We start from the raw sequence: 12,692 nt of genomic DNA on the forward strand, positions 1-12,692 counted from the left end.
TACAGAGCTCTGTGTAAAAATGTGAAGGGCTGTCCCGTCTGTGAGCAGGAAAGCTGTGCACATGTGCCGGAATGAGGAAAGAGCGAGGCAGGTCTGTCTCTGAAAACTACTAGTTGTTGGTAGATGAGTGTTATGTGGGAGTGGGTGTGGTGTTCATGGGGGTGGGAGTGGGGAATTCAGTGTCCTCAGATCAGGGATATGGGGTTGCCTGAACATGGAGAGTAGCTGGTACTGGACTCCAGAGAGACTTAAAGAGAATGACTTTTTTCTCTTACAAGAAGTAAGGAATAAGCCTGGCATTGTGGCTCATGCCTGTAATCCAGCACTTTGGGAGGCTGAGGTCAGGAGTTCAAGACCAGTGTGGCCAACATGGCGAAACCCCAACTCTACTAAAATTACAAATATTATCTGGGTACGGTGGCTGAGGCAGGGGAATCACTTGAACCCAGGAGATGGAGGTTCCAGTGAGCTGAGAGCGCACCACTGCACTCCAGCCTGGGCAACAGAGCGAAACTCGATCTCGAAAATAAAATAAAATAAAATATAAATGGCAAGAAGGAAGGAGTAGACCTTAGGAAAGGGAGCAAGCCTCAGAAGCCCCTTCAGAGCACCCGTCTTATAATTGATGCACTATTCTTTCTGGAACTCTCTGGACAGTCACACTTTACATAATTTTAAATATTTTATCCTATGTTGCTATTTCTGTCTGGTTCCACCAACACTTCGGTAAAGCCTACCATGCTCTGATAGCCTTGTAGGGTGGGCAGGTGAAAAGGAACACAGGTACAGAGAGCAGGAAAGGGAAGAATGGTCTCCTCACCCTGGCGCGTGTGAGAACAGCCCCACATTGATACAGAAACAGCCCTCAGACTCCGGGGAGGAGCAGGGGTCCATGGCACAGCCAGGAGCAGCCAGGAGGAGCCCTGAGCAGGGAGCTGCAAATGAATGGGACACTTGGGAGCAGCTGCCAGGCAAACCTCGGCTTCCTAGTCTATCCTAGAGAAAACCGATCCGGGAAGGGAGACCAGCTCTTACCCCATCCTGCTGCCTCTTCTGCCTGTACTGCCCTTCCTTCCCTTGCTGCCACCTCTCTCACTTGTCTTCAGGACTCAGTTGGGTGAGGTGCTCTTCCTCAACATTTTTCAATAACCACTCCTGACTCCGCTGTCACCGCCTGCCTGCTTGACTTGCTTCCTCAACAGTGAGCACCTTGAGGGCAGGAAGCAGATCTTTGTCATTCCAGTGCCCAGCTCAGGCTCTAACACACAGTAGGTCCTCAGCAAACATTTGCTGAGTAAATAAATGATACCAGACAGATATTGGATAAAAGAGGAGCATCCCCCTCTTCACGCCCCATCTGAGATTCAGCTTGCTCTGGCTCCAAGAAACTTCTGGTTTCCAGCTTGACTGTCTCCAGTTTCAAGAAATATCCCTCATCTATCCAAAGCCCGAAGACAGAAGTCGATGATGGGCATGTGTTTGAAGGCCCTCTGATGAGAGAGTTTTTCCTAATTCTTCTATCATTTAAACAAACTGGGATCCTGATTGATAGAGGAACCATTTTTACACAGACTGGGAAAAATGGCTTTTAATATCAGTTTTTAAGAAAGAAAGTATAGCCTCTATAAACTGTTAAACTTCACTTTATTGACCATAAATCTGTATTTTGCTCAATGCAAAAGTTTTTCATCTCGTACAGAAAAATGCTGAAACAGCGACAACTGCTGAAAACAAGAAGTTTTCTCTTACGAACAATTTATATGAAAAAGTTATTGAATTTCTGGTTAGGGAGGCCAGGCCAGGCATCTTGCGGCTCCCCCTCAGGGCCAGGCCAGCGGGTGCCAGATGTGACCCATTGCTGATCAATGTCAAGAGAAAATTAACCAACTGTAAGTCTATTAAGTTGTGGGCTCCAGGGATTTCAGAGCCCAGAGCAAAGACATGTTTCTCCCTGAGGACCTTAAACTGGGGCTTTCTTTGCTCAGCCAGCCTTTCTGCCAAGAAAAGGGAAGAAAGAGATAACACTGAAGAGCCTCTACCAGCTACTAGGTGCTTTCACAAGTATTGTCTTATTTAACCCCAGCAGGTAGGCTTTATCGGCCACATTTTACAAATCAGCAAATGCAAAATTAGAGAGGTTAAGAATTTATTCGAAGCCTCACAGCTTGTAAGTTACTAATTACTTTCTCTGAGCCTCAGTTTCCCCATCCATAGAATAAAGCTGGAAGTGCTTAGCCCACAACTGGCACAGAGTAGGTACTCAGGAAATGTTTGCTGGCTTCCTAAAATCAGAAAAGTGCAAAGCAGGGTTTTGAAGATAAGTTTGGGTGACTTTAAGACTCATTCTTTCCCTGCAGAACTTGCCTTTTTATCAGTCTCTCTGAAACCAATCACCTTCAGAAAGTGGTATAATTATATCTCCTATGTACACATGGGACAAAGGAGCAATATTCTATATTTACAAAAAAAGTCAACAAAAGAATGGACACTTTTACAAGGACCTGGCAGCTTCCTTCAAAGTACTTCCTCCTACACCTTCCAGCGCCAGAAATTTCACCATTAGAGCTATACACTCGAGTTAAGGCATTATCTCATATCAAAGTGAAAAGATTATTGGTTGAGCTAATATTTTCTTAAAGTCATCATATCAGATCTGTTAAGAGTCACCAGAAATATGCAGTGCAAGAAGAACATACAAGGTACGTCCAGTGAGCCAAGTTCTACTGATTGATTGGTTGTCCTGGCCTGGAAGGCTGTGTTGAAAAAGATTCTGAGGCGGAATCTAGGCTCCATGGGGAAAAGTGTAGCATTCTATCAGTAAGGTCTGCTTTAGGCAGGAGAGCAACTTGGCAGAAAGGCTTATGACTACCTTCCACTCTCTCCTTTCCTCCTGCCACCTTACAGAGATATGGTCCTATTATCCCCCAGTTCAATACATTTCAATTTACCTGTAGGACAAAATACACAGCCCTTCATGGCTGCTCCTGCCTCTGTCTCGAGCTTCACCTTCTATCAATCCCTTCATATGTTATACCCCAGCAGCACTGAATTGCTTTAATTTACCCCAAACACTTTGTGTTTTCTTACAGCACCACACTTTTTCAGACCGCTCTACATAGAACAGCTTTTCTCAACCTGCCCAAGTGGCAAACTCCTACTCAGCCCTCAAAACGTAACTCAAGAGTCAACTCTGTGAAGCCTTCCTTTACTCCCCCAGTGGACTTAGGTTCTCCTTCTCCAATGCCCCACTGCCCATTGTACATTCCCAAATAAAGCCTTTGTTTCACTGCTAGACTGTGAGCCTCTTACGGAACACAGCATCTAATTCTCCTCTGTGCCCTGATCATGCAGGGCAGAACCTAGCACAATAAATATATGTGTGAATGAATGAATGGATAAAGAAATAATTTTCCCTCCACAATGCATATGCTTGTTCATCAACCTTTGGAACCACACTGACCTTTCAACTATACACATAATTCTTTGACAAACATTAATGGAGGTATTGCTAGGTACAAGGAGTGATAGAAACAGACACGATTCTTGTCCTCATGGTGCTTGTAGTCTAGTGGGAAAGATAGGTAATATATGGGAAATAGACAAATAGATATGTAATTACAAAATGAGAAAGATGTAATGAGGATGAACACAGCACTATGATGTAGATCATTTAGCTGGAATGTTGGAGAAGATAATAAGAACAGATTTGCAGGATGGAAAGGAGCCAGCTTTGGAAACTGGGGGAAAGGGATTCTAGGCACACAGAAAAGATGTGCCAAGTTTTCAAGGCAGTAAGAACTTGATGCGACTGACGCTGAAAGGATGCCATGGAGGCTGGAGTATAGTGAAGGAAGGGAAGAGGAGCTTGAAATAAAGCTGGAGAGAGAGGCATAGGCCCCATCATGCAAGACCTTATAAAAGTAAGAAGTTTGGATTTTATGCTGAGGGAAATCGGGAGCCATGGAAGGGATTTGAATCCCTGGTTCATTTACTCATTCAGTAAACATTGGCTGATGTATGCTGTGTCCAGATGCTGGGCTCAAAGCTGCCTTTGAAGAACTCTCAGGTCAGAGGAGTAGGCACAGGAGAAAGCCATCACTAGAGAACATGGCGGTAAATGCTCATTAAAGCCTATCCTAAACCAGCCAGGAGGGATTGGGGAAGCATTCCCAGAGCATATGACAAAGGCACTGATCCTACAGAATGCGCAGAAGCATTTCAAGTGAACAATGCAGTGGTAAGCTGGTGGCAGCTCATATCTGCTTGAGAGAACTCAATGACGTGTATTTCTCCAACTCTTGTTTAGGGACAACAAGTTGGAAGCTTGAAATTGACCATGGTGGGAGCATTTACACGTTGGAAATTGGAAAACGCTACAAACTGGGTTGAGCTTCTTTGCTTGTTTGTTCATTTGTTACAGCACACCAGTGGGGGTAAGCATTAAGAGTCCCAGGAAGATTTTTGACGTGCATAATATGGAGCACTGAGGAAGGTGAGGATTAAGTCAAAGGCCATGGGAGTACATTCCTGGGACAAAAAAAGATCTTTTGGGTAACAGGAAGGCAAATCCAAAAGACCTGAACTTGGATCCTAGATTTGCCATTTTCCAGTGGATTATCTTAGCAAATCATTTCATCTCTTTCAGCCTCAGTTTCTTCATCAGTAATGAAGATTCAACAAGATATTATCTACAAAACACTTAGCACAGTGCCTTACACATAGTAAGGGCTCAACATGAATATTAGTCTATGATTTTTTATTAAGTATTTCAAGGATAAGAAGACAAACATTGGCAACAATTAAGGGAAAATCTTCTAATCCCATCTGTCCATAAATGCAGACTGGAAAAGGCCAGTCCTCTGAAGAGAAATGGTTTACAAAAACCTCAAAATTTAAATTTTAAAAATCCCAAAATTGAAACGCCCATGTGAAAGAGCAGAAGATGGAATTAAATGAGATAAATATATGTAACTTTCTCAGCACAGTTGCTGGCAAATAGTAACTCTTTAGTAAATTGCAATAGTGGTAGTTCATATTTTCAGATGGGTAAAAGTGAAGAGCTCAAATCAAAAGAAATCGAAATTGAATTTGAAAAGGAAAAAAAATTATCTATGTCAAAGTATAATTTTACATAAAAGGACATCTATCAATTTCACTGGTACAATTAGATGAATTTTGACAAATAAATACAGTCATGTAAAAATCACCAAAATCAAGATATAAAACATTTCAATCAAACCAAAAGGTTATCAGTCCCCACCAAGAGGCCCCTGGAAACTACTGATCTTCTTTCTACCTCTACCGCTTTGACTTTTCTAGAATTTTATATAGACGGAATTATACAGCACATTCTCTACTGTACATGCCATCTTTCACTCATCATAAAGCTTTTAGGATTCATTCATGTTGCTGCATTTGTCATTCAATTTCATTGCTGAGTAGTATTCCATTGTGTGGATGTACCATAATTTGTTTATTTACCGCCTGGTGGATATTTGGGTTGTTTCCAGTTTGGGAGGTGTTCTTTAAAAAAAAAAAAAAAAAAAAAAAAATGCCGGGCACGGTGGCTCACGCCTGTAATCCCAGCACTTTGGGAGGCTGAGGCAGGTGGATCACAAGGTCAGGAGATCAAGACCATCCTGGCTAACACGGTGAAACCCCGTCTCTACTGAAAATACAAAAAAAAAAAAAAATAGCCTGGTGTGGTGGCGGGCACCTGTAGTCCCAGCTACTCAGGAGGCTGAGGCAGGAGAATGGCGTGAATCCAGGAGGCGGAGCTTGCAAAGTGAGCTGAGATCACGCCACTGCACTCCAGCCTGGGTGACAAAGCGAGACTCTGTCTCAAAAAAAAAAAAAAAAAAAAAAAAGCTGCTATGCATGTTTAAATACAAATCTATGGACACCTGTATTCATTTCTCTTGGGTAAACACCTACAATTGAATTAGGTAAATTTTCTTGGATAAAGGTACATTTAACTTTAGAATCAAATACTAAACTGTTTTCAAAGTGAATCTAACATTTTTTAAATTGCCAGCAGCAATGTATGAGAGTTCCAGTTGCTTCACATCCTCTTCAGTGTTTGGTATTGTCAGTTATTAACTTTAGTCATTCCAGCGGGTATGTAGTGGTAACTTATCTTGTTTTTAATTTGCATTCCCCTAATGAGTTGAACATCTTTTCATATACTTATTTGTCATTCACAGATCTTCTTTGATAAATTGTTTATTCGAAGCTTTTGCCCTTAAAAATGTCTTTTAAAAAACAAAGATCTTTAATTTTGATAGCCTAGTTTATCATTATTTTGTAGTTCATACTTTTGCATACTATTTAAGAAATATTTTCCTAACCCAAGATCACTTGCATTTTCTCCTATTTTCTTCTGAAAGTTTTATAGTTTTAGCTCTGACATTCAGATCTATTATATATTTTTATTAATTTTTGTATCTGGTGTGAGGTAAGGAATAAAGGGATTTTTACTATTACTATTATGGATATTCAGATGTTTCAGCATTTTTTGTTTAAAAAACTTTTTTCCATTGAATTGTTCTGGCATTTTTGTGAAAAATCAACAGTATATTGATTTTTTTATTTCCAGATTTTTTATTCTATTCCATTGATCTATATGGTCTACCATTTTATCAATACCACACTGTCTTGATTACTGCAGATTTATGGTATGTTTCAAGAGCAAGTAATATGAGTACTCCAACTTTTTCTTCTTTTTAATAATTGTTTTGATCATTCTAGGACTGTAGCATTTTCACATTAAATTTTATAATCATTTTGTCAATTTCTACATAAAGTTCTGCTGGGATTTTGATTGGGATTGAATTAAATCTATTGATCAATTTTTGAGAGTACTGACATTTTACCAATAGTGAGCCTTCTATTCTATGAACATGGTATATATTTCCATTTATTTCAGTCTTCTTCAACTGTTTTATCACTGGTTAGAAGTTTTCAGTGCACAGTTCTTACACATTTTTGTTAAATTTATCCCTAAATATTTCATATTTGTGATGCCTTTGTAAGTGGTATTGTTTTCTACATTTGTATTCACATTTTTTCTGTTTCTTTTTTACTAGAATATTCAAATAGAATTGATTTTGGTATATTGACCTGTATCCTACCACCTTGCTGAATTCACTTACTAGTTATAGTAACTTTTTTGTCGAGGCCTTAAGGATTGCTACATAGATTGATAGCTGTGAATAAAGATTTTATCTTCTTTTGTTTCTTTTTTATGCTTTATCTTTTCCCTATCCTTAGGAGAAAATCATTTAATCTTTCCCCATTATGTATAATATTATCTACATGTCTTTCACAGATGTTCTTCATCAGTTTGAGGAAGTTCTCTTCTATTCCTAGTTTGTTAGGAATTTTTATCATAAATGAGTATGGAATTTTCAAATGCTTTCCTTGCTTCTGTTGAGATGACCATATTATTTTCCTTTTTTGGTTTATTTATATGGTAAATTACATTGATTGATATTTGAATATTAAACCACAATTGCATTTCCAGGTTAAACCCCATTTGGCCATAATATATTGTTCTCTTTATGTATTGCTGCACTTGACTGGCTAAATTTTCGTTAAACATTTATTGATACATGTTTATGAGGGATATTGGCCTGTGGACTTATTTTCCTGTAAGATCTCTTTTTCTGATTTCATTTTCAGGGTAACACTGGCTTCATAAAATGTTTGTGACAGGTTTTCTTCCTCTTATCTTTTCTGAAAGAGTTTGTGTAAAGTTGTCACTATTTTTTTTTCATAAATGTTTTGTAGAATTGTTTGTAGAAAACTATTTAAATGTTTTGTAGTAGCCATTCGGATCTGGAGTTTTCCATGTGAAAAGTTTAACTGTGAAGCCAATTTCTCTAATACATATATAGCTATTCAGATTATTTCTTTCTGTGTGAGTTTTGGGAGTATGTATATTTAAAGAAAGTTGTCTCTTTCATCTAAGTTATAGAATTTATTGGCATGTAACTGTTCATAATATTCATCTGTTGCCATTTTAATGTCCATAGGATGCCCTCTTTTTAAGTTCCTGGTCAGTCTGGCTAAAAGTCTATTAACCTTCTTAGTGTATGCAAAGAACCAGCATTTGGCTTCATTGATTTTTCTCTATTTCTGTATTGACTCATTGGTTTTTGCTCTCATATTTGCTATTTTCTTTCTCCTGCTTACTTTAAGTTCAACTTACTTTTTTGTATTTTCTTGTAATGGAAACTGACATCATTGATTCAAAGATTTTTTCCCAATATTGCAATAAATTTCTATCTAAGCACTGCTTTAGCTGCATCCCACAAATTTGATGTTTCCCTTTGCAGTCAGTTTAAGATTTTTACTTTTTAAATTTCTTCTTTAATTTATGGACTATTCTTAATGTGTTGTTTAATTTCCAAATATTTGGGGAATTTCCAGACATCTTTTTGTTATTGATTTGAAGTTTAGTTCTTTTGTGGGCAAAGAACTATTCTGGATAATTTCAATTCTATTACATTTATTAAAATGTGTTTTAGGACCCAGAATATGACTTATCTTGATGAATATTCTTTGTAAGCTTACAAGGAATCTGATATTCTTCTGGTTTTATGTGGTGTGCTTAATAAAATTAGTCCAAGTTGGTTGATTATGTTGTTAAGATCTTATATATCTTACTGATTTGCTGTCTATCTGTTCTATGAATTATTGAGAAAATAGTAATGAAATATCCAAATATAACTGTGGATATGTCTATTTTCATTTCAGTTCTAATCATGTTTGCTTCAAATATTTTGAAGATCTGTTATTAAGTGCATACATATTTCGGATTGTTATGTGCTCTTAAAGAATAGATTCCTTTATTGCTATTAAATGGCTCTTTTCTCTCCTAATATTCTTCTTTGGTCTGAAGGTTTATGTCCCCCCAAAATTTTTATGTTGAAATCCTAACCCCCAAGGTGATAGTATAAGGAGGAGGAGCCTTTTGGGACCTGATCAGGTAATGAGGCCAGAGCCCTCACGGATGGAATTAGTGCCTTATTTTAAAAGAGGCCCAAGGTAGCTTGTTCACTCCTTTCACTAAGTGAGGAAACAGTGAGAATGTGCTAACTATGAACCAGAAAATGAGCTCTTACTAGACACTGAATCTGCCAGTGCCTTGATCTTAGACTTTCTAGCCTCCAAAACTGTGACAAATAAATATCTGTTCTTTATAAGCTCCCAGTTTATGGTATTTTGTTACAGCCTTGATCTTAGACTCTCCAGCCTCCAAAACCATGACAAATAAATATCTGTTCTTTATAAGCTCCCAGTTTATGGTATTTTGTTACAGCAGCAGAAGTTGACTAAAACATATTCCTAGCTCTGAAATCTACTTTGTGAATGTTGTTGTAACTACTCACTTTTTTTCTGATTTGCATGAAATATTTTTGTATTTTGTATGAAGTATCTTCTTCCATCTTTTTACTTTTAATTTATCTGTTTCTTTATACTTAAAATGGGTTTCTTGTAGAGAGCATATTGCTGGGTCATCTTGCTTTTTTAGTCAGTCTGATACCTCTGTCTTTCATTGTTTGTTTGTTTGTCTGTTTGTGACAGGGTCTCTCCCTGTCATCCAGGCTGGAATGCAGTGACACGATCATGGCTTGCTGCAGCCTTGAATTCCTGGGGTCAAGCAATCCTCCCACCTCAGTCTCCCAAATAGCCAGAATTCCAGGCGCATGCCACCATCTGCAGCTTTTTTTTTTAGAGACAGGTTCTCACTATGTTACCCAGGCTAGTCTTGAACTGCTGGCCTCAAGCGATCCTCCTGCCTTGGCCTCTCAAAGTGCTGGGATTACAGGCATGAGCCACCATGCCCATCATCTCTGCCTTTTAATTGGAGTGTTCAGAGCATGGACATTTAATGATATTATTAATATAGGTGTGTTTAACTCTACCATATTGCTATTTGTTTTCTATCTGTCCCATCTGTTTTTTGCTACTTTTTCCTCTTTTTCTGCCTTCTTTTGCAGTAACTGAGTATTTTTTATCATTCCATTTTACCTTTATTTTTTGTTTCTAGGCTTAGCCTCTTTGTTGTGTTGTTTTTTTTTTTTTAATGGCTGCCCTAAGGTTTAAAATATACATCTTAAATTATCATGGTCTACTTTCAAATAATATTATATCACTTCATGTATATTTTTAGAACCTTACAACAGTAGGCTTCCATTTTCTTATTTGTGTTTTTTGTCTTAATTTTACTTCTATATTATAAACCCCACAACACATTGTTGTTTTTGAGAGGTCAATTATCTTTTAGATAAATTTTTTAAATTAGAAAGAAAGCCATATTTGTCATTTTGGGTATTCTTTATTTCTCTGTGTAGATCTAAATTTACATTTGCTATTATTTTACTTCTTCCTAAAAAACTTCCTTTCTTTTAGTGATGACCTGATGGTGATAAAATCTTTTAGCTTTTGTTTGCCTGGAAAAAATCATTATTTCATTTTTATTTTCACTAGATACTTTTGCTGAGTATAAAATTTTAGGTTGACAGTTTTCTTGTTTTTCCTTTCAGCACTTTAAAGATATTGTTCTACTATCTTTTAGCTTGCATGATTTCTGACAAGAAGTATGGTGTAATTCTTATGCTATTCTTTTTTTTCCTCTGGAAAGAAATCAGTGTAGCAATCTTTATAGCTCATACAGGGCTTGGAATAGTTCATGTTTTCCTCATCCATGTATATTAGGAATTCTTTCCACTATGGCTGATGGAAGCACAAACTGTTTCCAGCCCTATGTGAGTTATAAAGCTTATTCCTTTCCAGTGGTTATTCCCCAGCCATGGGTAGTTTCCTTGTACATACTTGCAGATCATTAATCAAGTAAAGATTCAAAAGATCCTTCTGTAAACAAGATCTCAATCTCTCTCTCTCTCTCACACACACAAACACACACACACACACACACACACACACACACACACCCCTACATGTGTACTCTCTCTCACTCTCTCTAGTATTTTCTCCCTGAAAATTCTAGCAAAATTGGTCTCCCTGAAATCTAAACTCCATCTTCTCAGCTCAGTGAAATCTCTGGTCTCTGACTTGGTTTTGCTTCCCTGCACTAATTCAAAGGCCTCTTCAGGAAACGATCTGAAACAATCATAGGCCTCACCTCATTTGCTTCCTTTCTGTAAGGAATACTGCCCTGCACTATCTGACATCCAAAATCTGAAAGCTTTAATTTATTTGGATGTTTAATTATTTAAAGCAAGAAGGGAAATCCAGTCCCATCATGACCAAATCAAAAACCTCCCCAGGAGGATATTTTAAAACAACAGAACACAAGAAAAGATGGACAAAGTAAGATGAAATGCAAATAGAACAACATAAATCATTAATAAACATTGTTGAGTTAAAGTTAACTAGTAATTGACTGAAGACAATTTAAATATTTTATTGGGAGAGATAGACCCTGCCTAGAACAGGATGAAAAGGAAGTATAGTCATGCTAGCGATACCTCTAAGTTTCTGAACATATCACAGCAAAAGAAGGTCTGTTGAAGCCAATCAGCCAAGATTCTAGTGAAAAGATGAGCCAATAAGCTATAACTATCAAAAAGAAGATAGAGATGTAGGTGCTCATTTATAGGAAAGAGGAAAGTGAGAAAGAAGAGAATTGTGACTTAGGATAAAGTTTTCCAGGGAAAATAGAAATGTCCACAACTTCTGAATGAGATCAAGAATCATGAGATCTGACCAGAAGGTACAGTTCACTGTGGAAAGAAGCTGGTTGAAGTGGAAGAAAGCATTGAAAATTTAAGTGTGTTCAGTCATTAGACCATGGATACCAAATATGTAATATTCCTACTGCCATTTCTCTCTCTCTTATTCATGACAAACATCACTAAACAACTATGGCTCTTGCATCACCAAGCCCAGAGGCTGCCTTTGAACATTTCTACATGTCACCATAGGCAGCTTCTACCAATTGGTCATGGTTGGCTTCTAAGTGAAAATCAATTTTTCTTACCTGTTTTAGTCACTTTTATGACATTTTTGTGATAGTCTTGTTCACTTAGTAATAGGGAAAAAATGAAAATATTAATTTCTAAGTTATCAAGCATAAACATGTATATTATTTAGCACTTAATAAATATACATAACATTTATATATGTTTGCATAAATATTTTATATGTAATATTTTTATAATTAAAAACCTATTAGGATCAAATGAGATAAGAGGTGGAAGAATGCCCTGAAAAGTACAAGGTTCTGTATTTTAGAAGACAACTCCGTGAAACCTCTGTCATTTGTCATCTGCTAAGATTCAGGAAATCTGTGATTGAGCTTTCTAAATTTCTGATAAAATTTTATATCTTCTCCATGTCTAATCCCCTCCATGGCTATACATAGGATGATCAACTATCCTGGGCTGGCTGTGATAAGGAGCCGTGGGATGTGAGACTTTTAGTACAGAAACGGGGAAAGTTCTAGGCAAACTAGGACAAGTTGGTCACCCTAGATGTAGGGAGGGAACAAATCCAACAGTTCTCACCTCCCCAGGATACAAGTCCTGGAAAAATTAGGATCCCGGAGGGCGTTGGTTTTTATCACTGTCCAAACCTAGGCCCCCAGATGCCCTTCTTTCCTACAGGATCCCAGAAGGGACTTCACACCACACCCTCATTCTGCTGCTGCTCCTGCCCTCCCTCCC

Source organism: Macaca mulatta, chromosome 10 (genome assembly GCF_049350105.2).
Source record: "Macaca mulatta isolate MMU2019108-1 chromosome 10, T2T-MMU8v2.0, whole genome shotgun sequence".
NCBI lineage: Eukaryota > Metazoa > Chordata > Mammalia > Primates > Cercopithecidae > Macaca > Macaca mulatta.